We start from the raw sequence: 12,885 nt of genomic DNA, 5'->3' as shown, positions 1-12,885 counted from the left end.
TTTCTTTTAAAGGCCCTGTCTGTGACGTCGCTCAGATGTCCGACGGTGGCATTTCTTTTATAAGCCCTGTCTGTGACGTCGCTCAGATGTCCGACGGTGGCATTTCTTTTAAAGGCCCTGTCTGTGACGTCGCTCAGATGTCCGACGGTGGCATTTCTTTTATAAGCCTTGTCTGTGACGTCGCTCAGATATCCGACAATGGTATTTCTTTTAAGCCCTTTATGTGGTGTCTCTTAGACACCCGACTGTGGCATGCATTTTATTTGTTCACCTTTCGAGGCGTCGCTCCAGACACCCGATCGGTTCTCAGTTATTTATTTTATTTAATAAGTCATGAAATAATATTATTGTTGAGAAGAGCATCATTATTCATATTCATGATGCATTCATGCATTCATTGATTATATCTTTTGTCTGAACTGTCTTGCGAGTACTTTCAAAGTACTCACCTGGCTTGTTGATTTGGCCAGATGTTGATGAAAGTGATCTTATGGATGAAGAGTTTGATAGCGAGTCCGACGCCTAGAGGAGTCCCAGTCAGTCCCGTGCGATCCTATTTTGGTCATTGTATTATCCGCTTCCGCAAACCCCGAATAAATTCATCGAGCCTCCCCCGACGCTCGATGAGCTACCAGTTAGGAGTCAAGTTATCCACCACTTTTTCCTCGAGCTAGTAGCATGCCACCACACCCATGTGTCATAACCGCCCTTATGTAAGATATTGGCAAGTTTGTAATAGATTGTTGAGCAGCCTCAGCTCAACCCTGTAATATAATTGATGCTACTGGTTCTCTGTTTATCAAGCATTTTTCTACCAGAAAGGATGAATTTTTCCTATACTGGGATTTAAAGATCGATTTTCTCAATATTTATTTATTGAAAAAGTCGGTCGTGACAGAATTGGTAACCAGAGCCAGGCTGACTGTAGGAAGCCACTAGGTGCGATCGCTAATTTAATTATTAGCATGACAGTGTTTATTCTTGTTTTTACAAAATGTAGTCATCTTTCTGACAATCAGCATAAAAATTTATGATCTGATCACTCAGAATTTTTGCCTACTTTTGTAGATGGCCGGCAGCGACTGTGAGTCTCAAATGTTCGCCAACGTGCCAGAGGGGTTCGTCAAACTCCTCTCCTTCATCGTTCAGGTTGCGATGGGGCCATCCGTGCGTCCAGTCTTCACGCTTTATCCACACAAGATCAACGACAGTCTGACCATGCACCAAGCCGCGGTGCAATTCAGGGGAGGGCGTGTTGAGATGCGCCGCTTCCATTTCTTGGGGGGAGCCATGCCTACAGAGAGGCATGCTATGCAGATGGCAGCCCGCGAGGCGATAGCTCGTCTTCGGGATGTCCTTCCTGCAATGAAGACCCATCGCTACCGCTACCTTCCATGCCATGTGCCTTACACCTGTCACTACTCATTCTCTTGCCCCAGAGGAGAGCAAGACGAGGCCTTTGAGATGCTTGTCGAGTACCTCCGAGCCCTGGAGGCAGCCTTTGACAGCATGGTGGACGACCTCGTAGCTGCCCGCATGGACTCAGTTCATGGCTGTGCTGCTAATAGGAGGGAACTCCTACACACCGCTCCACCGCTGACTTTTATCTCGTCCTCAGCTTCTCATTCGCCTACTATTCTCGCTACTGCACGTCGTCTGCCTACCACTGAGGAATTCAACCAGGCTATTGCACCCACTCCCGTTCGCGCTGCACCACTTTTTGCCCCCACTTCCTTACGTGCTACTCCACCTATTCCGCCCACTCTTATTCAGGGTACTCCGCCTACAGCACCTGCTCCATCAGCTCAGCACAGCGTTTCTCGTCTGGAACCTATTAGCGAGGAGGAAGTTGATTCCCCAACATCACTGCGTCTCACCCTCGGCAGGCCAAGGCAGATCCTCACCATCACCGACTGAGTACGCGTAGACGCCATGCGATGTATTGACTTGTGTAATTTGTTTATATGTACATAGGTTGTGAGAAGTAGCCTGTTTGCGCATCATGTAGGATCTGGAGGAGTGCACTAGTTTAAATAACATGTCAGGTTTATGTACGCATATCCTGAATGATGTAATATATAATTATGCCCACGTGTAAGATATGCAATAGTCCTTCTCCGCGCGCAATCGTGTGTTTCCAAAAATATCCTGGAGTTTAAAAATGTTCTTTGTATGTGATTTTATTGACTTTTGCGACTCTCTTTCTTATCTTACGAGTTCACAAAATATATCCCCAGAGTGAAAGATGTCTCGTCCTTGGACGCGCTCCATGCCAACTCAGCCAGAAGAAAATTATGGCACACCGCAAAACCAAAATTTCACTCAGGGTCAGACAAGTCAACAGGATAGTGAAACAGCTTTTACACAAATTTGTTGTTTGTATGAACAAACTTAGCAGCAACACCAGGAAATGATGAACCAATTCATCAATATGGGAAGTAACCGTGGTCAGTATCAACCGCAATCCAAATTATCTGAGTTACAAAAGACGCGTCCTCCAACATTTTCTCATATTGACAAGCCTCTTGAGGCCGATGACTGGCTTCGAGACATGGAGAGAAAATTAATTATCGCACAGTGTTCAGATCATGAAAAAGTATTGTATGCACCACATTATCTCACAGGAGCAGCTGCATCATGGTGGGAAAACTTCCTGCACATGCACCCCAACGAAAATGAAATCACTTGGGAAAATTTCAAAGAAGGTTTTCGTGGGGCACATATTCCTAAGAGCGTCATGAAAATCAAGAAGAAAGAATTTGATGAACTCAAGCAAAGGGCCATGACAGTATCAGAATATAACAGCCAATTTACTCTGCTATCTCGCTATGCCAATGAAGAGCGCATGACTGAAAGCAAGAAGATGGAAAAATTCTTAGAAGGCCTGGCACCCGCCCTTAAGTGTCAGCTAGTTGTGCATACCTTTCCAGATTTTAAAACACTGGTGGATAAGGCCATTACTCTGGAAAATGAGCGACGTAGCCTGGAAGATTTCTGCAAACGAAAAAGGGACCAGACTACTTTTGCTCGCAACCCCAGAAACAAGACGGAATTTCAGAAGGGTAGAACACACAAAACCCCGACGGAAAATTCACGTCCAATCAAGAATTTCCATGCAAGAGACAAAGAGTTCACCTATCGCCTAGGCGTTACCTGTTATGCTTATGGAGAAGAAGGGCACTATGCCAAGCAGTGCCCCAAGCCAAGGAGCTCAACCCCGAAGCTCAATAATGGTGGCAATAATTCAGCACCAAAGCGAAGCAATTTCATCCCCAACAACAACCACCGGAAAGGTCACTTGAACCACGTGACCCGAGAGGAAGCACAGAATGCCCCAGATATCGTACTCGATACGTACCCCGTAAACACAATACCTGCCATATTTTTGTTTGATTCTGGAGCTTCTCACTCATTTGCTTCGAAAAGTTTTGCTTTGCAAAATAATTTTTCGATGCTTCCCTTGGAAAAATCAATGATCATCAAGTCCCCTGGAATTAAGCAAGTGACCCAGAGTTACTGTCAAGGTGTGGTTATTGAATTTGAAGGATTGAACTTTTACACCAACCTTATTGTACTGGAAAGCAAGGGACTGGATGTCATCCTAGGAATGGATTGGTTAACCACCAACAAAGATTTTATTGACTGCTTCAACCGTACCATGATTCTCACACACCATCATGGAAAGAAAATAAAAGTTTCAGCCAAAGAGAGACAAATACCTCGGCAACCTAGATTAAACAAGGTGGACGTTTCTGAGCTGAACAAGGTTCCAGTAGTATGTGAATTTCAAGACGTATTTCCAGAAGAACTACCAGGCATGCCACCGGACCGAGAGATAGAATTCAGCATTGAGCTAGCACCCGGAACCGCTCCTATTTACAAGAAACCTTACAAAATGGCACCATCCGAATTGGTAGAGTTGAAGAAGCAAATAAAAGAATTGTTGGAGAAAGGATACATACGAGCCAGCTCCTCACCTTGGGGTTCTCCAATTTTATTTGCCAAGAAGAAGGATGGAGCAATGAGGTTGTGTATTGATTATCGAGCTCTCAACATGGTCACAATCAAGAACAAATACCCAATGCCCCGAATAAATGATTTATTCGATCAGCTCGCACAGGCCAAAGTCTTCTCAAAAATTGACTTGAAATCAGGATACCACCAATTAAAAGTACGAACAGAAGATATCCCCAAGACCGCCTTCACCTCCAGATATGGGTTGTATGAGTTCACAGTGATGCCATTCGGGCTAACCAACACCCCTGCATATTTTGTTCACCTCATGAACAAAGTATTTATGAAGTATATGGACAAGTTTGTTGTGGTATTCATCGATGATATTCTGATATATTCCAAAACACCAGAAGAGCACGCCGAACATCTCAGGATTGTACTCGGAGAACTCAGGAAACATCAGTTGTACGCCAAATTCAGCAAATGTGAATTTTGGCTAAGGCAGGTAGGTTTTCTGGGCCACGTGCTAACCCAAGAAGGTATTGTAGTAGACCCGGAAAAAGTCAAGGCCGTACTTGGCTGGAAACCACCAGCTAACGTAACGGACGTACGGAGTTTCTTGGGAATGGCAGGCTATTATCAGAGATTTATTGAAGGATTCTCCACTATAGCAAAGCCCATGACACAATTGCTCAAGAAAGGCAAGAAGTTTGAATGGACAGAAGCATGTGAGAAAAGCTTCCAAGAGCTAAAAAGTAAATTAGCAACGGCACCAGTACTAATTGTGCCAGATATACACAAGAATTTTGAGGTATATTGTGACGCATCCCGAAAAGGCCTCGGATGCGTATTGATGCAAGAAGGCAAGGTAGTTGCGTATGTCTCTAGACAACTACGCAAGCATGAGGAGAATTATCCCACTCATGACTTGGAATTAGCAGCGGTCATCCATACACTCAAGGAATGGAGACACTTTCTACTTGGGAATCGTTGTGAGATATACACAGACCATAAGAGTCTTAAGTATATTTTCACACAGCCAGAGTTAAATTTACGGCAACGACGCTGGTTAGAGTTGGTGAAGGATTATGATGTTGGAATCCACTATCATCCCGGAAAAGCAAATGTTGTGGCAGATGCACTTAGTCGAAATCCCAGCACGGACGACGACAGTATACCAAAGTTGAGGCCAGAATTTCAGCAGTAATTTGCCCGACTCAATCTAATAATGGTTACCGAAGGCAGTGTGTTGAATATAGAAATACAACCTACCCTGATGGAAAGAATCAAGGAAGCCCAGCACGGACACCCCAGCATTGAGGGCATAAAAAGAAAAGTGAGTTTGGGAAAAGCCTCAGAATTCAACATAGATGAGCAAGGAATATTGTGGTACGGAGAAAGGCTATGCGTACCAAATGTCAAGGACCTCAAACAGCAGATATTGACGGAAAGTCACACAGCTCCGTATTCAATCCATCCTGGAGGGACAAAAATGTACAAAGATCTTCAGGAAAAATTTTGGTGGCACGGTATGAAGAGAGATATAGCCACGTTCATTGCATGCTGTGACTCTTGTCAACGTATCAAGGCCGAACACCAGAAACCAGCCGGACTATTACAGCCAAATAAGATACCCGAGTGGAAATGGGACGAGATTGGAATGGACTTTATCGTTGGACTGCCACGGTCACGACACAGAAACGATGCCATATGGGTCATAACCGACAGATTAACCAAGGTGGCACATTTTATTCCGGTAAAGACAACTTACACCACTCAGAGACTGGCCAGACTTTATCTTGCCCGTATCGTCTGCCTACATGGAGTCCCTAAGACTATCATCTCCGATAGAGGCACACAGTTGATCTCTATATTTTGGGATCACCTACAACAGGCACTAGGAACCCGACTAGCCTTTAGTACCGCATACCATCCCCAGACTGATGGGCAGACGGAATGCGTAAACCAAATCCTAGAAGACATGCTAAGAGCCTGTGTCCTCACCTACGGGAACAGTTGGGAGGAAAGTTTGCCATATGCGGAGTTCGCATACAACAACAGCTATCAAGCCAGCTTACAAATGGCACCCTTTGAAGCTCTATATGGGAGAAGATGTCGTACCCCGCTAAATTGGTCAGAGACCGGAGACAGCCATATCTTTGGCCCAGATATGCTCAAGGAGGCCGACGAGAAAGTTAGGACAATTAGAGATCGACTCAAAACAGCTCAAAGTCGGCAAAAGAGTTATTACGACCGAAAGCATCGGGAAATCAGTTTTGAACCCGGAGAATTGGTATATCTGAGAGTTTCTCCTATGAAGGGTCTGCAACGATTCAAGATTAAGGGGAAACTAGCACCAAGATTCATCGGACCATTTCATATAGTGGCCCGAAGAGGCACGGTAGCCTACCAGCTAGACCTACCCGGAGACTTATCCGGTATCCACAACGTGTTTCACATTTCGCAATTGAGAAAATACGTGAGCAAACCAGAGAAGCAAGTTTCACATGAGAATATTGACGTGCAACCAGACCTCACTTACCGGGAGCACCCAATAAAAATATTAGAAGAGTCTGAGAGGAGGACCCGATAGAAAACCATTAAGTTTTTCAGTGTTCAGTGGAGTAATCACACCGAGAATGAAGCAACCTGGGAGAGCGAGGATTTTCTTCGGACAGAGCACCCACACCTGTTTAAGGATCAGCTGAAATCTCGGGGACGAGATTTTTCCTAAGGGGGTAGGTGCTGTGACACTCCAAAATTGTTGTGATTTTTGTTTTCAGATAGAGCCTTGCTTGGTTTGAAAGAAGGTCATTTAAACCCTTCCTAAAAACCATCTTCTAAGTTTGCCCTCTCAAAAATCTTTTTTCTTGAATTTAGTTTCTTTTAAAAAGAAAACCCTTTTGAGTTTTGGTTTTTCACTTGGATTTTGATCCACTCTGGTGTAACCCAAAAACCCCTCCTCCCACTTTGGTGCAACCCAAACATTCTGTCCAAACTAACAAAATCCATTTTTAGATTTTATTCCAATTATTTCTCTTTCCAAAATAATTCTGTCTTTTCTTTTGAGCCTAGGTGATTTGCAAAGCAAGTACCCTAATGCTTTTGATTCTTGACCCCAACTCAACATCCCTGGATAGTCTTTTGTACCCACAACCCAGAACCATCTTGAATCACTCTTCTTCCTTTCAAATATTTCAAATTACACTAACTGCAAGTTTGGACCAGATTTGCCAAATTTGGTGAAATTCATATTTACACTTCTCCAAAAATTCCACCAAAATTCAGGCAACCTCTAGTTGCAATGAGAGACCACTCCACCAAAAATCAGCTCAAGGAAAAAATCCCTAGATGCCAGAATCATTATGTCGAACACCTTGCATGCACTAGTACTGTTCACATTCAGTAAATTCAGAGTTCAGTGTCGTTCTCCATCAGTAACTTCAGTCACATGTCGACAGTGCCCTTGGCACGTTGCTCGCAGCCTGGCCTGCTTGTCCGGAGCTCCACACGCGCGCTTGGTGCCTTCCTGGCGTCGGTGGCGCCCTGGCCCGCCTGCGCCGGCGTGCTTTGCGGCGGCTGAAACACCGTAACGGCCGACAGGGAGCAACACGGCGGCTCAACGCCGTTCGGCGCCGCCCAAACCTCCTGGTGGCTCCGCGTGGCCATCTCCTTGCTAGAGCACGCATGCAGCACAGTCGCCGTGGCTTGGCACGCGCAGAGCGCGCTCTCTGCCGTCGACGGGCCGTGCGGCCGTTCCGTCGAGGGCAGGCCGTAAACCTCCCTCCCGTGCTGAGCTGGACCCTAAAATGGCACCACTACTCCACCTAGGCGATGCTCAAGCTCCTAAGCCAACCGTCCAGCCACAGCGCCGCCGTAATCAACTCGCCGGACTTATCCGTTCATGGCAACCGACTCGGGCCGGCTATATATAGCACCCCCGAGCTTGCTCTCGCCCCCGCACAACTCCACCACCTCATTAGACCCCGCCTAGCCACTGGAGGAGCCTCGAGGGGCCCTTCTTCCCCGACTCTGGCCGCCCCGTTCCGCCTCGGCCTCCACCTCGATTCGCTCCGGTGAGGCCGTCTCCGACGCCCTAACTTCGTCAGCAACCCTCTCGAGCAACTAGGAGACTAACCCTCACTCCTATTTGATCCCCGCAGCTCCCTCCGGTGAGATCCCCGACTGCCCGAACCGCCGTCCGCCGGAGCAAGGGCCGCCATCGACACAGGGCTCGCCGGCGACCACCACCACCACCCACAGACGCGGAACGGTGCGCTGATCTCGAAGGTAACCCCCGATCACCTTGCCTCGCCGTGGATCACCGCCGGCGACCACCGCACCTCTCGGGCGCCGTCGCGCTCTGTTTCGCCGTTTGAAATTTCAAACCCGACAGGTGGAGCCCGCCTGTCAGCCTCACAGCCGTTTATTTTAAACGAAACGTTATCCTGGACTTTTCCACAGAGCCCCCTGGAAACTTTCTGTTTCATTACAGATGGGTCCTTGGACCAAAACTCTTATAACTTTTAATCAGAAAATGGTTTTTGATTGATTCCTTTTCTCTCATCTTTATTTTTCTGTCTAGTTTTTTTCAAATTTATTTGAAAAATATTTGGAACACTTTTCTGTACACTCACGGTATTTACGTTGCGTACGTATTTTTCTTATACCGTAGATACCGGAGGAGGTGACGGAGCTGCAAACTTCACACAGTTAAACTCCGACTACTCCGAACCAGGCAAGCATGTTTGAACTCTTGATATGATGGGTGTTGTTGCATGTTTGCATTTTAGTATAGTCATGGCATGTTTATGAACATCACTTTGAATGTCATATTTCATGCACATAGGCGGAAAGTAAGTTTCGAAAAGCATTATGTTGTTGGATACATATTTGCATAGCCATGTGTTGGCATGAGGATGGGTAAGATGGTAGTGTTGTGACATGCCAGTCTTATGCCATATTATTTGACTTCCGTGTCATCGTGAAACAAAACCACATTTCCATTCATTCCTTCCTTTACTGTCACATGTTTTCCGAAAGGAATATGGCATAGTAAGTTGCAAATCATTTTCCTGGTACACACCAAATAGAGAGGCCGGAATGAGGGTTCCATGGCCCTGGATTAAAGCCCGTCATCCGGTCAGGGGGCATGGGTGTTTCCGGTTGGGACCGAGGGGGGGGGCACCCCTTAGAGCGCGCGTATAGAAATTTGATCCCATGCTATTCGAGGTTGTGGCCTCCCCGTCTCAAGGTTTTTCTTGGACGTTGTCCAGGGTGATTCCTGGCATCGTGAGGTGAAATGGGTGTGTACTAGTTAAATGTGTTTCTACTAAAATACCGTAAACGGAACTAGTCCTTCGTGACTACGGAAATCCGTTGGCTGTGGTCAGTTCATCCAACTCTGCAGAGTCTCAAATCTTTCAATTATCTTGTACTTTGTTCAAGTACTATATTCATCTTATCTTGTCAGATATCAGCCTCAGTGACAAAACTCCGGTGGGATTTATGTGTGATAAATCCGGTTAAAAGATTATTCTTGTGGATGGACTAACCTTGTTATTTACATTTATTACAAGCCCTATCTGCGATGTCGCTCAGACGTCCGACGGTGGCATACATGTTATTTACTTTTGTTATAGGCCCTGTCTGTGATGTCGCTCAGACATCCGACGGTGGCATTCTTGTATTTACATTTATCATAGGCCCTGTCTGTGACGTCGCTCAGATGTCCGACGGTGGCATTTCTTTTATAAGCCCTGTCTATGACGTCGCTCAGATGTCCGACAGTGGCATTTCTTTTAAAGGCCCTGTCTGTGACGTCGCTCAGATGTCCGACAGTGGCATTTCTTTTATAAGCCATGTCTGTGATGTCGCTCAGATGTACGACGGTGGCATTTCTTTTAAAGGACCTGTCTGTGACGTCGCTCAGATGTCCGACGGTGGCATTTCTTTTATAAGCTCTGTCTGTGACGTCGCTCAGATATCCGACAGTGGTATTTCTTTTAAGCCCTTTATGTGGTGTCGCTTAGACACCCGACTGCGGCATGCATTTTATTTGTTCACCTTTCGAGGCGTCGCTCCAGACACCCGATCGGTTCTCAGTTATTTATTTTATTTAATAAGTCATGAAATAATATTATTGTTGAGAAGAGAATCATTATTCATATTCATGACGCATTCATGCATTCATTGATTATATCTTTTGTTCGAACTGTCTTGCGAGTACTTCCAAAGTACTTACCTGGCTTGTTGATTTGGCCAGATGTTGATGAAGGTGATCTCATGGATGAAGAGTTTGATAGCGAGTCTGACGCCTGGAGGAGTCCCAGTCAGTCCCGTGCGATCCTATTTTGGTCATTGTATTATCCACTTCCGCAAACCCCGAATAAATTCATCGAGCCTGCCCCGACGCTCGATGAGCTGCCAGTTAGGAGTCAAGTTATCCACCACTTTTTCCTCGAGCTAGTAGCATGCCACCACACCCCTGTGTCATAACCGCCCATATGTAAGATATTGGCGAGTTTGTAATAGATTATTGAGCAGCCTCAGCTCAACCCTGTAATATAATTGATGCTACTGGTTCTCTGTTTATCAAGCATTTGTCTACCAGAAAGGATGACTTTTTCCTATACTGGGATTTAAAGATCGATTTTCTCAATATTTATTTATTGAAAAAGTCGGTCGTGACATGGAATCGCACATGGGAGCCAAGCGAGCAACAGAAACGGACCAGCTCATTTAGTTGTCCATTGATTTTTTTTGCCCTTCTTTCTTCTCCTATTGTTTTCTTCGGCTTCTTTTTAATAATTTCGAAATTTTCATTTAACCAAATGTTGAAAATTTTCCATTGCTGTTCATAATGTACCAAAATAGGGCTCTCAGAAAATGGTCAGGAATTCAAAAATATGTGTTACAAATATAATTCACAAATTCACAGAATATTCGGCAATTTTCAAAAAAATATTTTATTTTTCAAAAATTGTTCAGAATTTAAAAGTTTGTTCACAAAACCAAATAATGTTCATATTTTCAAAAATACAACAACAACAAAGCCTTTAGTGCCAAACTATTTGGGATAGGCTAGAGGTGAAACCCATAAGATCTCGCGACCAACTCATGGGTCTGGCACATGGATAACAAGCTTCCACACACCCAGTACATGGCTAGGTTCTTTGGTGGTACTCAAGTAATGGTCATGTTTTAAAACATACTCGGTGGTTTTCAAAAAAATGTTCGTATTTACAAAGAATGTTCTGAAATTTCCAAACTTGCTTGCATTTTCGAAACATATTGCTTTTATAAAAGAAAAGTTTGAAATATAAAAACTACTAAAAGTCCGGTTGCTACAGTAACAGTGTCGCTAGAATATCAGGTTGCTATAGTGCAATTACCTTTTTTAGTTTAAGAATTTTTTTTTGAGAAACATGATTTTCTTTTGGAACTGTGAGAAATCTTAAAAGCATGAATGTTTGTTAAAAAATCAGAACGAAATTTGAAATTTTTGAACATATTTTTTGAAAATATTGGACATTTTGGAAAAAAATATACATTTGTAAAATTAAAATAAAAAAGAAAGAAAACCACTACAAACCATTAAAGAAACAACAAAATGAGAACAGTTCACAAACATTTTTTGCATAGTATAATTTTTTTCAAAAATTTCTCGCATATTTTTGGAACCCAAATGACATGTGCCACGTGTCAGGTGCATGGCACTCCAGACTGGCATTTTTCGATGGCAATTCTAGTCACGCAAGGATGGTAAATTCCAACGACACACGGCAAGTTTCTGTCGAAAAGCCAGGCTTGTTAACTAAAGTTTTCATCAAAAATATTCGGAGTTGTCATATGCTCGTTCAGAGTCCTTTTGGAAACGTGTGATTATTTCTTTAAAATGTCACGTATAATTTTTAATTGAAATAAACATTTTATTTGACAGTGAGCAAACATTTTTTTTTACAACTTGTCATGTGTTGATGTCTGGCACTGAAGGCACATAGAATATATTTTTATTCACATAGACGGCTCAACTTATCATTGAGCATACATTTTTTATTTTTTCTTGTTCAAAATAATTGGAAATTTTTATAAATTTCCAAATTTCAAACAAAAGTAATTTTTTTCAAAAAATGTTCCAGAATCATAGAATATTTCGTGGTTTTTAAAGTCTTCTCTATTTTGAAAAAAATATTTGTGTATTAAAAATTGTTCGTGAATTTTAACAAAAGTTACGTGAATTCAAAAAATATTCATGAACTTTTCAGAAATAATCATTATTTGTGATTCCAAAAATAAAACTTGTGTATTCCAAAAAATGTTCATATTCTGAATAAATTCATGATTTTTCTAAACATGTTCAAAAATATTGACAACAATAGCCAGGAATTTAAAAAGATATTCGTAGAGTCAAACAAATATTCTGGAATTCAAACAATTCTCGTTAACACAAAATATATCTGGGTTTCAAAAGTTCATATAGAATTTGAAAAAAAAATTTCCCATCCAAAAACTTGTCCACTTGTTTTAGATAAATGTACGGGAGTTCAAAATATTTCTGGGAATTCAAAAAATATTCACAAATTTGTAGAAAATCTTCTTGAGTTTAAAAAATCTTCGCAATTTAAAATATATGATGAACCTTTTTAAATTCAATGAAGTTTTCTGAATTAAAAAATGTTCATACGATAGAAAAAATGGTCCCTTATTTAGAAAATTGTTCCCGTATTTCAGAAATTGTTCGTCAATTCTGAAATAAAAACAAAATTTAAAAGCAAAATGAAAAAGGAGAAAGGATAAAACGAAATTTCAAGTAAAAGAAATAAACAAAAAGGAAAATGAAAAATAAAAAAACGCAAGGAGAAACCAAAAGAACACGGTTTATGAAGGTTCTACAACTTCCAAAACCTGGAATGGAGCTATTTTGGGCCT

The sequence above is a fragment of the Triticum dicoccoides genome, chromosome 2B, assembly GCF_002162155.2.
Source record: "Triticum dicoccoides isolate Atlit2015 ecotype Zavitan chromosome 2B, WEW_v2.0, whole genome shotgun sequence".
Taxonomy (NCBI): Eukaryota; Viridiplantae; Streptophyta; class Magnoliopsida; order Poales; family Poaceae; genus Triticum; species Triticum dicoccoides.
Note: the sequence above shows the minus strand (reverse complement) of the source record.